The sequence below is a fragment of the Mytilus edulis genome, chromosome 11 (assembly GCF_963676685.1).
Source record: "Mytilus edulis chromosome 11, xbMytEdul2.2, whole genome shotgun sequence".
Classification (NCBI taxonomy): domain Eukaryota; kingdom Metazoa; phylum Mollusca; class Bivalvia; order Mytilida; family Mytilidae; genus Mytilus; species Mytilus edulis.
The window spans coordinates 23455718-23467439 of record NC_092354.1 but is presented as its reverse complement, the minus strand read 5'-3'; positions in this window follow the sequence as shown (position 1 = coordinate 23467439).

Sequence of the window (11722 nt, the reverse complement as noted above, 5' to 3'; positions counted from 1 at the left end):
CTGTCAAACTCAACATTTTCCAGCGCCGGAATATCTGTACTGTGTATTTGCATATCTGTTTATAAAAACATATGGATAAACTTGCCACTTTTTCTTTCAACGGCATTGGAGGCTGACACTGTAATGTAAAGACAACAAAATATATGTCACAGTAATATAGCAATCAATAGTATGTAAAGTTGCAAACAATTAACTAGCCCTATGTTGTGTGAGGCTCAAGTGAAAATTCAATGTTGTGTATCTAAGACAGCATTAAATGTTAGTCAAATAATCTCTTTGTCCGATATTCACATTATAGAGTAATATAATTAGAAATCACCTGAGGAGAACAAGGAAGAAATTTACTTTCAACATTCCGATAGTCTTCCTTTTTAAGATGTGAAAATCGAGTAAGAAAAAGGTTACGTCAACACCACACAAAATCTACTTCACATAGCATAACACGCATCTTGCCTTTATAGAAATGACAAATTTGTGGCCATTTAAACACTTATTTATGTACCGGAACAGTTTTAGTTCTTTGGACTGCCACTGGAAAATGAGGGTTTATTGGATAGCAATAGAAATGTTGCCTTGCAACAGCCTACTGACCCCTGAAAGAGTTGTTGCAAGGGTTTCTCAACGTGCTAAAAAGTGGCATTCTCTTTAGACGAGGCATCCGATCTAACGTCCCGAATCGGACATGATTGCGAACTTGATACATCCCGCACAGCCAAACGGCAAACGTTTTACTGACCATATTTCGTTTCCTCAGTCACCCTTCGGGTTCCCTATACTATGAATATTTTAAAATTGAATTTGTGGAGGGTTGATTATAAATATATATCAACTGTAGGTCCATTTCTCAATTGACGAGGTAGTATTATGGATGTTGACGATAAACTTTTGGTAGGGGTCTTTTCTTTTGTCGAATATATCTTAGTTCAATTTTATCTTGGGATTTTACTACATATTCTGCCTCGAAAAGTGTTGCTAAATACAATAGTATTTTTTCATTATAAAATAGAAGTTATAATCACGATCAAAAGATCACACTGACGAACTGATGACAACTGCTTAGGCAGCAACCATTTGATTTTCTGGGGGGAGAGCTATGGATTTTTTCTTCGGCGAAAAACAATCTATTTTTTTTATCGACAAGTTGAAATCATTTTTTCTCTCTCAATTTTAGCATTACATATAGTGGCAGCTGAGGGTGAAACAAAATTTTATTTTTCTCAAGGTCAAAAGCAAATTATTTTGTTCTCCAAAAACTGGAAACCAACTTTTTTTCTTAAAAAAAAGATCCATCCCCCCACAAGAAAATCAAATGTTTGCTGCCTTACGTGAGCATGCCATCTGGTTGAAGATTTATTTTGCCCAGGGTAGCACCATCCCAGTAGTCCGCACTTATGTGTTTACTTAAAATCATTGATATATTCATAATTATGAATGAACTGTGTTCAACTTTGAATAGGCTTTTCTACCTCAGGAAATAAATTACCGTAGCTGTATTTTGCAAAACATTTAGGAATTTTTGTTCCTCAATGCTCTTCAACTTCGTACTCTATTTGGCCTTTTAAAACATATTTGATCGAGCGTCACTGATGAGTCTTGTAAAGACGAAACGCGCGTCTTACGTAAATATTAAAATCTGGTATCTATGATGAATTTGATTGAACTTTTAAGGATACGTTGGACATCTCTTTGCTCGATTGTTGATTAGCTTGTATAGTTTGTCATCCGAGATATCTTTGAACTTTGAATTGCTATACAAGTACGTAAGCTGTCCAGAGGTTTCATTAAAAAGGATAGTTTTATAGAACTGAGATTAAAAAAACACATCAAAATTGGAAGAAAAATATAAAATAAACTGTTAAAACAGAGATATGTCTCGTCTGTTGCAAATTGACGCAGGGTATTGAAGTCATTATTTGAATCGTTAAATCAAGTTAAAGTATAATACCAATGACCTAGCATTCATTAGTGGTTCATGTTAAACTTGAGATTATCACAAACTTAGAATTTGCATTGAACCATAGAACCCCCAAAATCAATCCCTTACCATATAGTTCTGTTAGCATGATTCATTTTAGAAATCTTTTTGATAATTGGATGATTTTCTCTCAAGTGGATGCATCCATGATTCTTTTTGGTTTTTTCCTTCACTTCGTCTATAAAGGCAGATCTTGGTGTTGTGCCTGACTGCTAAAATTCATTAAAATATCATTTTAGTTCTTTTACTTCAGCATCCGTCCATCTTTTCCTGGTAACTTTTTTTGCAATTTGCACTTCTCCCTCTTCTTTCATCTTTTCCTCCTCGTCCTCCTTTTCGGCCTCTTCCGCATAAAGGTTATCCTCAATGTCAACAGTTTCTTCTGGAATTGACCTAAAATGAAGAAATATTTATTTAGGGACTATAAAGATTTCCTGAACATAACAAGTGAAAGAGGATCTTCCATTCTAGATATTCAATTAATTTGAATTTCTTTCAAATTCATTGTTAGGCCAACTTAATCATTTTCTCAGCCGAAAAACAGTGGCAAACAAGCAATTTTTTAATTTTATTAACATTTTTCTCTCTTTGGTGTTGCTTATAAAAAATCCTCTATTCAACTGGTGATTTAATTTTTTTTTTAGTTAAAATCATTTCGATGGAAAAACATCAATCGATGTCTGTGGAGGCGTTTGTACGGATTTTTTTAGTGCTTCTTGTAGGTGTATCTGGTTTTGTTTCCTGCTGCATTGACCATTTGCTTTTAAATCTAATATTAGAGAATATGTTATTGAAAAATGAATGGAGCAAAAAGATGATAATAAATTAATATAAAAAAGACATATCATTTGACAAGGATGAGATTTTAGCAAATCATAAATCCTTCATGGCTCCAATAAATATTACATTGAAGACCAAATCGGAGGACTTACCTTGTTTGTATTGGATACCAAAACTTCATAAAATTCCGTACAAACAACGGTATATTGCTGGCTCATCTTCATGTTCCACTTACGAATTGTCCATTAGATTGACCAAAATTCTGTCCGAAGTGAAAGATGGTCTTCAGAAATACTGTGAAACTGTTTACTCGCTTAGTGGTATTAACCATATGTGGATTCTTAAAAATTCCAAAGAACTTCTAGACAATTTTAAATCTCGGTCTTTTTCTGAAATTAGTTCCATCAAAACTTTTGATTTTTCAACCCTGATGATGTTCTTTCCATAAACAATCCGAACTTTTCTGATTGGGTTCCATTGATATATGCCCCAGAACTAGAGATTAAAGAAACAACAGACACCGCTTCCTCCGCCTCAATGTAAGACTTATATCTCGAATTTGACTTGCACAGTCATATCAGTACCAGAATCTATGACAAACGAGACGATTTTAATTTTGAAATTATAAATTTCCCCCACCTTAGTAGCAACATACCAACTTCACCTGCCCCAACTTATTCGATATTCAAGAGCTTGCAGCTCCTACTCAGACTTTGTAAAACGTCATCAGTGTCTGAGTAGAAAGTTGATGAACCAGGGGTATGTCAAAGAACGTTTCGTCATTTTTCTAAAAAAAGTTCATCGGAAGGTACCAAGACCTTGTTGATAAATATTCCGTATCAACTTCTCAAATAATACACGATGGTCTTGATGTATAGATTCTGCGTACTGATGTTGTTTATTATCTTGACAACATGTTTTACTGTTCTTTCATTTGTCTTTGTTCTATTATTAATATTACATTTACTGTTGAATGGTTGTATGTAATATCCGTTTGACGTGGCTCGGTACTTATACATCTCGTCAATGTGTGTGTATTGGCTTTCATTTTTTGGTGGTTTGTTTTGTATATGCGACTCTTTGTAATTCTTTTGTTCTTATTACGTGACTCTGTACTTTAAAAGATCCGGTCAGTATTATTTTCGTCTATTATATGTCATTATGATATATTTCTATTAATAATTACTATATACGTTGAACCACAAACGTCAAAATCATTCAATCGCGTAGTGGAATTAACTATTTTTGGATTCTCATAAATTTTACCTATAACTTTTGGACTAGTTTAAATCTCGGTCTATTTCTGTAATTTGTTCTTACATACTTCTGATTTTTTAACTCTGTATGCTTACATTGCCTATGTAAATTTTAAAACTGTATGCTTACATTGCCTATGTAAATTTTAAAACTGTATGCACATTGAACGACAAATTTATGTGACGTATACAAATTTTATGACGTCAGATACTCAAGTCAATCTATGAGTTCGTAGATAGATGTTTTTGTGTTCTGTTAAATTGTCCCTTTTAATTAGTTATCAAAGATACCAGGATTATAATTTAGTACGCCAGACGCGCGTTTCGTCTACATAAGACTCATCAGTGACGCTCATATCAAAATATTTATAAAGCCAAACAAGTAAAAAGTTGAAAAGCATTGAGGATCCAAAGTTCCAAAAAGTTGTGCCAAATACGGCGAAGGTAATCTATGCCTGGGATAAGAAAATCCTTAGTTTTTCGAAAAATTCAATGTTTAGTAACAGGAAATTTATTAAAATGACCACATTATTGATATTCATGTCAACACCGAAGTGTTGACTACTGGGCTGGTGATACCCTCGGGGACGAAACGTCCACCAGCAGTGGCATCGACCCAGTGGTGTAAATAGTTATCAAAGATACCAGGATTATAATTTAGTACGCCAGACGCGCGTTTCGTCTACATAAGACTCATCAGTGACGCTCATATCAAAATATTTATAAAGCCAAACAAGTAAAAAGTTGAAGAGCATTGAGGATCCAAAGTTCCAAAAAGTTGTGCCAAATACGGCGAAGGTAATCTATGCCTGGGATAAGAAAATCCTTAGTTTTTCGAAAAATTCAATGTTTAGTAACAGGAAATTTATTAAAATGACCACATTATTGATATTCATGTCAACACCGAAGTGTTGACTACTGGTCTATGTGTTATGCGAGGATGACTGATGTACCCATATTGACTATTATTATTGTGACTGTTTATTTAACGCATCATGTAAATATAACGGAATTTGATGAGACTGTTATTAAAGAGAGAGGGTTAGCGCTATAGAACCAGGTTTAATCCACCTATTTCTACATTTGAAAATGCCTGTACCAAGTCAGGAATATGACAGCTCTTGTCTATTCGTTTTTGATGCGTTTTGTTATTTGAATTTGTCATGTGATTATGGACTTTCCGTATTGATTTTCCTGAGTTCAGTATTTTTATGCATGAAATTAAACCTAATTTAGGCAAACCTTTTAATAATGTTATGTGCAGGATTGATTGATTGATTGTTGGTTTTTTTTTACGCCGCATTAGCACAAAAAGGCTATATCGCGGCGAGAGCTAATTGGAATATTTTTACAATTTAAAGCATATTTTTAAAATAAGACAAAAAGTCTTTCAATATACTAAAAGAGGGACGAAAGATACCAAAGGGACAGTCAAACTCGTAAATCTAAAACAAACTGACAACGCCATGGTTTAAAATGAAAAAGACAAACAGAAAAACAATAGTACACATGACACAACATAGAAAACTAAAGTATTGTGACGGGTACCATTTATCAATAGTACTTATAATAACTATTTTTCTTAAAACTTCAAATGTGTATATTTTGTATGCTGTTCAATTCTAAATTTCACTCTACTTATTCAGAGACAAAGATAGAATCAGTACATTCCTTTTCAGGATTATTCTTATAATTTTTATTCAGATTCAAATAACTAACAACTGGCAGAAAATGTTATAATGCAGTAATTTTTATTATAGAATTGTATCTACTCTTTACTATGGGGAATGTTGGAATTAAATCTGTCATTTATAGTTATGAGACGATCCCTGTATTTATTTACTTTCATTGAACCGAGTGTTGTTTTTACTCGTATGTACATTTTTTGACTGTGTCATGTGAACTTGCTTATCTGTACAGTTTCCTCAAGTCATTTCGGTATAGGGAATTACAAGTTTTATGTCACAATAGACTTACTTTACTTTTTGTAAAGTTTTTAACATTTTAAAGTGCACATAATTGTTTAAAAACGATTTACGCAAATATTTTACCAAAATTTCACGGAAAACTTGAGGAATCTAGGAAAATTATGAGAATTTGTCATTGTTTAATAATAATGGTTTAAATTGAATTACAATACATAAACCATAGAATTTAAGAACAAACATAATTTTGTTTTATACTAAAAAAACTCTTAACAATAAACTAAACATAACAAAACAAATTAAAATAAGCAATTCAACACAGCTTCGGTACTGGCATGAACATACGGATTTTTTGTGTTATTTAAATTTGCTGTTACGAAATTTAAGAAATTATTATAAACTAAGGAATGTATCTCCCTCATGCAAAGCTCTGATTCCTTTCACGGATTTGGCTTTACTTTTTGAACCTTTTGGATTATAGCTCTTCATCATTTATATAAGCTTTGGATTTCTAATATTTTGGCCACGAGCATCACTGAAGAGACATGTATTGTCGAAATGCGCATCTGGTGCAAGAAAATTGGTACCGTAAATTTTATTGGATATAACATGCAGCATGAATCCGGCTATCACAGTTTTGTTGTCATCACTTTGAACAGGCAAAGACCTAAAATAACATATTGACATGGCCTGGATCACAGCTTCACATTCAAATCGACTTTTGAAGGCCTTTTTTTAAGTTCATCTTTTAGTTTTTGTCGAGCTGATGAGAATGATTCCCCTCTGCGCTGCTGAATTGGTCCAATGTCTTCATCAGGGGTCAATCCCATAGACTGTTCTTTTTAAGAGTAAGGGTCCATCCCTAGACGGTATAGTAGACAACCAAAGCATTAAGTCAGGAAGAAGGATGAGCTATGGACAAAGATTTTTTTTTCTTTTTACGAGGAAAGGTCAATTCCTAGAAGACAAACCCAGGAACAAAAATCGCACATAACAACAAACAATAGCATAACTGTGGCAACCTCAGGTGCACCTTTAGAAAACCATTTTAGTATAGAATGTCAATATCTGTAGACATTATGTCATTGAATGGTACAGAATAACTTACAGTCGGAGAATGGTGTAAAAATGAATTTATTACACATATGCCGGATAGCACTGATAACGCAAAAGTTATAGTGGGATGTCTTAAGAGATTAGAGGTGGACATTCAAAGTCTTGAATCAACTGAAACTCATGATGAACAAGGTTCCTTTTTTCAACACTAAATGAAAATTCTCATTTATCAGTTTTCATTTACCTACCATAAATATTGTATTCCAACTTGAATCAATTATGAATGAATGTTCATCTGGATCACTCAAATGTTTTGATTTATTTTAATTTGTTCAAAAATTGTAAATCTTTAATTTCCAAAAGGTTAGAAAAGTACAAACACATCAATAATTCATTTTACAAGATAAACTATTGTCGGCTCTCAATAAAGACATTGTTGATGAAAATTTAGTTGAAGATGCAAAAATTATCTGTGAAAATATCTTAATTCATGTAGCTTGAGCTTGAATTGAAAATATCCTCTCATATCACTTAAATATTCAATTATAAATGATGAATGTCAAAATTGGATAATTAAAGTTATAGGGAATGACCGTGCACACCTATGGCAAACTGATGACAATGACCTAACATTTACCACAAAATAAATTGAAATAGTAGACAATTTAACATGGAAGCCTTATTTTAAAAGAGAAATAATCAATTTAGATTGGATAGATCTTTCAACTTTTAAATATTGTAAATGTAATAGGTAACATGCCAATTTGTAAAGGCATTTGCATGCACTCATTTACTTTCAACACTTGGAACTTTCCTTTGTTTCTATTGCAATAATTTAAGAAATGCTTTTTTATAAAAAAAAAAAAAAAGATCTGTGTTTAAAACCAAAGTTATAACTCATTCTTATAAAACACCTCATAAACACAATGAGTTGAGTAAAGATTTCATAGCTTTTAATGAAAGATATAGGTGCTTCCAGAAAAAAATGGATTAAATGTCTGGAAAAATTAAAGAAATCAATGTTCTTCAAAATGACAACAAAGAATTAACAAAAACGTTTATAAATCCGAAAAAGGGAATCAATGTTATCAACGAAAAGGTCAATAACCCAACTTACTTAGTTGAATCTTGTGAGACGGGAACTTTTGAAAATCTTTTACATTTGATTCAATATGTAGACGAGTATCAGGTCTGTCAAAAGGATCGTAGAACTCTTCCTCCTTCCCAAAAACTATAAACTTGCAAGTAGAAAGACTGCAGTGAATAATTTTCCAAAAAAAGACCTTCTGAAAAATCATGTTCATAGTCATACTGGAAAAGAAAATGACATCTTTCTTGAACATTTTTTGCAAGATCAAGCAAAGGCCATTAGCACTTCCAAAAATGGCATGAGATGGCATCCAGCTGTTATAGAATTCTAATAAATGTTATAACCAATGGGCCAAATCGGGTTTTATGAACCTTCCAAGTGACAAGCTTTTAAATTTATACAGAAAAACATCTGGTTGGTGCTATGAAAATATTGAAGCTATGTCTAAAAATTTTGACCATAGTGGAAAACATCCAGAAAATAAAATTGGAATGCTGATTTTTGATGAATTGAAAATTAAAGAAGGTTTAGTCTACTCTGCTGAAATAAATAAATTGCCTGGTTTCGCAGAGGGGGATGAAAAAGCAACCAATATCATACAGTTTTCTTCAAGAGCTTATTTTCAGACTTTGCTTACCCCTGTGTATACTTAGCTGTAAAAAACTTGGCTGGAGCTCAAATATATAATGCCTTTTGGGAAGGGATTTACTTGTTGCATCGCTTTGGATTCACCATGTTATTGTCAATCTGTGATGGTGCTTCTGAAAATAGAAACTTCATAAAATCATGTGCCGAATCATTTCCATGTTACCCACAAGCTCAACATTTGTGCATAAATCCTGTGAATGGGGGGACCTATTTTTTCATGTCTAATCCACATCTTCTTAAAAATCAAGTGGTCATACAGAATGCCATAAAAGAACAATTAAACTAGAAGGCAAAGAAATCATTTGGGACCATTTTGTTTCTGTCTTTTAAAGGGAATTTAAAAGAGTTTTACAAAGTTAAATGCAGATGCCATTAAACTAGAAGGCAAAGAAATCATTTGGGACCATTTTGTTTCTGTCTTTTAAAGGGAATTTAAAAGAGTTTTACAAAGTTAAATGCAGATGCCATTTTCCTCAACAACTTTTCAAAAATGAGAGTTAACCTAGCTGTACACATATTAAGTAATGCTGTTGCCAAAGAAATGGAAGAAAACGAAAATGGTGTTACTTAAGACACTCAAAAATATATAAAGTCTCTTCAAGAATATTTGAAATTCTAAATAGCGAAGAGCCAGTGAAAGAAGAAACTGACCCCGAATACATGAACTTGTACAAATAAATGATTGTTTTTTTCAATGGTCTACAGAATTGGAACATGAAATAATATTGCCTTCAGAAATACAAAAGCATAATTTTTCTTGGCAAACCATTCAAGATGTTCACCTTACACTGTCCTGTTTCATAGAACTAGTAAAATAGGTAGGATCACAACAATTTCAAGTGAAATATCAAACAAAACCATACATAATTCCTAAAAGATTTAACCAAGATATTGTTGTGCCAAATATGCACATATAAAACATTATTTTGAATCATAATTGTCATATTATTAATGTAAATGCGTTTTTCAAATTGTTCAACACTGTAGCTTCCATTGGGTATTTATAAACTTTTATTACTGTAAACATGGTAAATATGAAGATTATTGCAATATTTTTATTATTGCGAAAAATGTGTCAGGGTTTTAAATGTACACATTACCACCGACTACCATTAATCATTACAATTTTCATTTAATAAGTATTTGCACAGATGTATGTACACTCATCCATAGTTTAATGTGCAATTTAACCAATGTATTATTTATTGCATAATTTCCTACAAAATCTTCCTAAAAGTAATGTCAAACCATTTTATTAACATTTAATTATAAAACATTGTAGCAGAATGAAAGCAATTGTTAATGTTTGATTTCGATGAGAGAAAAAAAAGAAAAACTGTAAAACGAGTTGTTCAGATGTCTAAACTAACCCAAATATTTCACATCAAAGAGGCTGTTGTGGAGATACCCGTGAACCCAGTCATCTAATATGGTTACAACAATACTTAAGCTAAAAAGATCAAAATCAGAAGTTGCATGTAATAGCTGTGGCTAACCATATATTAAAGAATTAGAAGGAAGTAAAAATAGTTTAAAACTTGTAAAAAAAGAGAGAAAAAAAACAGGCTTATCTGGCCAATTACTATATGAAATTGTTAAACAATCTAATTTTGTTATTCTTTAGAATGTCTACATTTGATACTGTGACTGTCGGGCCAGGCATTTGAAGGAACGAATACTTATGGCGGTGTCCAAATATTTTCCAGGAAAAACAATTGGACAGATAACAGACCTGTCCAGCCAACAAATACACAAGTCTGGTAAAAAACACTTTTATATGTTGGTGGTGGTATAATTTGACAACACAATTGAATTCTGACACAAGGAGTACCTATGAAGAGGTTGTATAACAGGCCTATCCAAGTGTACTGTTTGATTATCGCTTTCAAATGCAGTCTGGTAAAGATTTGCTGGCACACAAAGACTGTGTCTCAATTTCCTGCACAGTGCCAACAATGAGTCTACAACCTTGGAATGATATCAGACTCAACCAAAGAAAAACTTCCTACCTGCAATTTAAAAAAGTTTAAAAACAAAGGAGTAGGTCCGGTAGGACTACTTTTTGGCCCCAAAATATAGCAGTTTTACGAAATTGTTTAAATGTAAACTTTTAGTTATTTATTGCACAGTGAAATGCTTCTGCTACATAAATATGTGATGTTTTTACCATACAATGCACATATATCAGGTACTAGCATCACCGAGTCATGCTAAATTACTGAAATCTTCACAATTTTAGCATTTTAGTTAACTTTAAACGGTTTTCGTGTAAAACGAAAATGGTCGCATTCGTGTTCATCCCTAATGTTAAAATGTAAGTTGTATTTGATGATACTACATTACATATATTAAAGTTGAGGATGAACACGGATGCGGCCACTTTCATTTTTGACAAAAAACATTTGAAAAGTAAATTTTTTTTGGCATATTTGATAGATTTTTCATGTTTGAGCTTGAATCGGATCGTTTTTATGACAAAATCAGTTAAAATCTTTCACATCAACTGATCCTTACCGGACCTACTCCTTTGACATCGAACAAGTTACCATGACGAAAAATCATAACCTAATTTGCATATTTTGTTAAATTTCGTGATTTTCCATCAAATTTTAAGTATATTTTAGATTAAAAGTATGTGGGCACCCAAGACACAATTTTATATTTGGTCACAATATGCCTATAGTTATAATAAAGCTTCTGTTAAATTATTTTGTTGTTTCTCGGCTGCGCAGGATGTTTTCAAAACGGAATTAAAGATAAATTTGGTATTTTTCATTGTTTTTGAGAAAACAGCACATATTATGACGTAATTGTAACGACATCAGAAATATTTTTTTATGTTATTCATTTATATTTCTTGACCGTATGCATTTCTTAACATTATGTGCCAATTTGAAATGGCAATCAAGCGTTTTATTTTGGACCAAAAACTAGGCCTTAAGGTATCCGACCCATAATAGACCACGTGACTGAAATAAGTCTCGGTCTACCG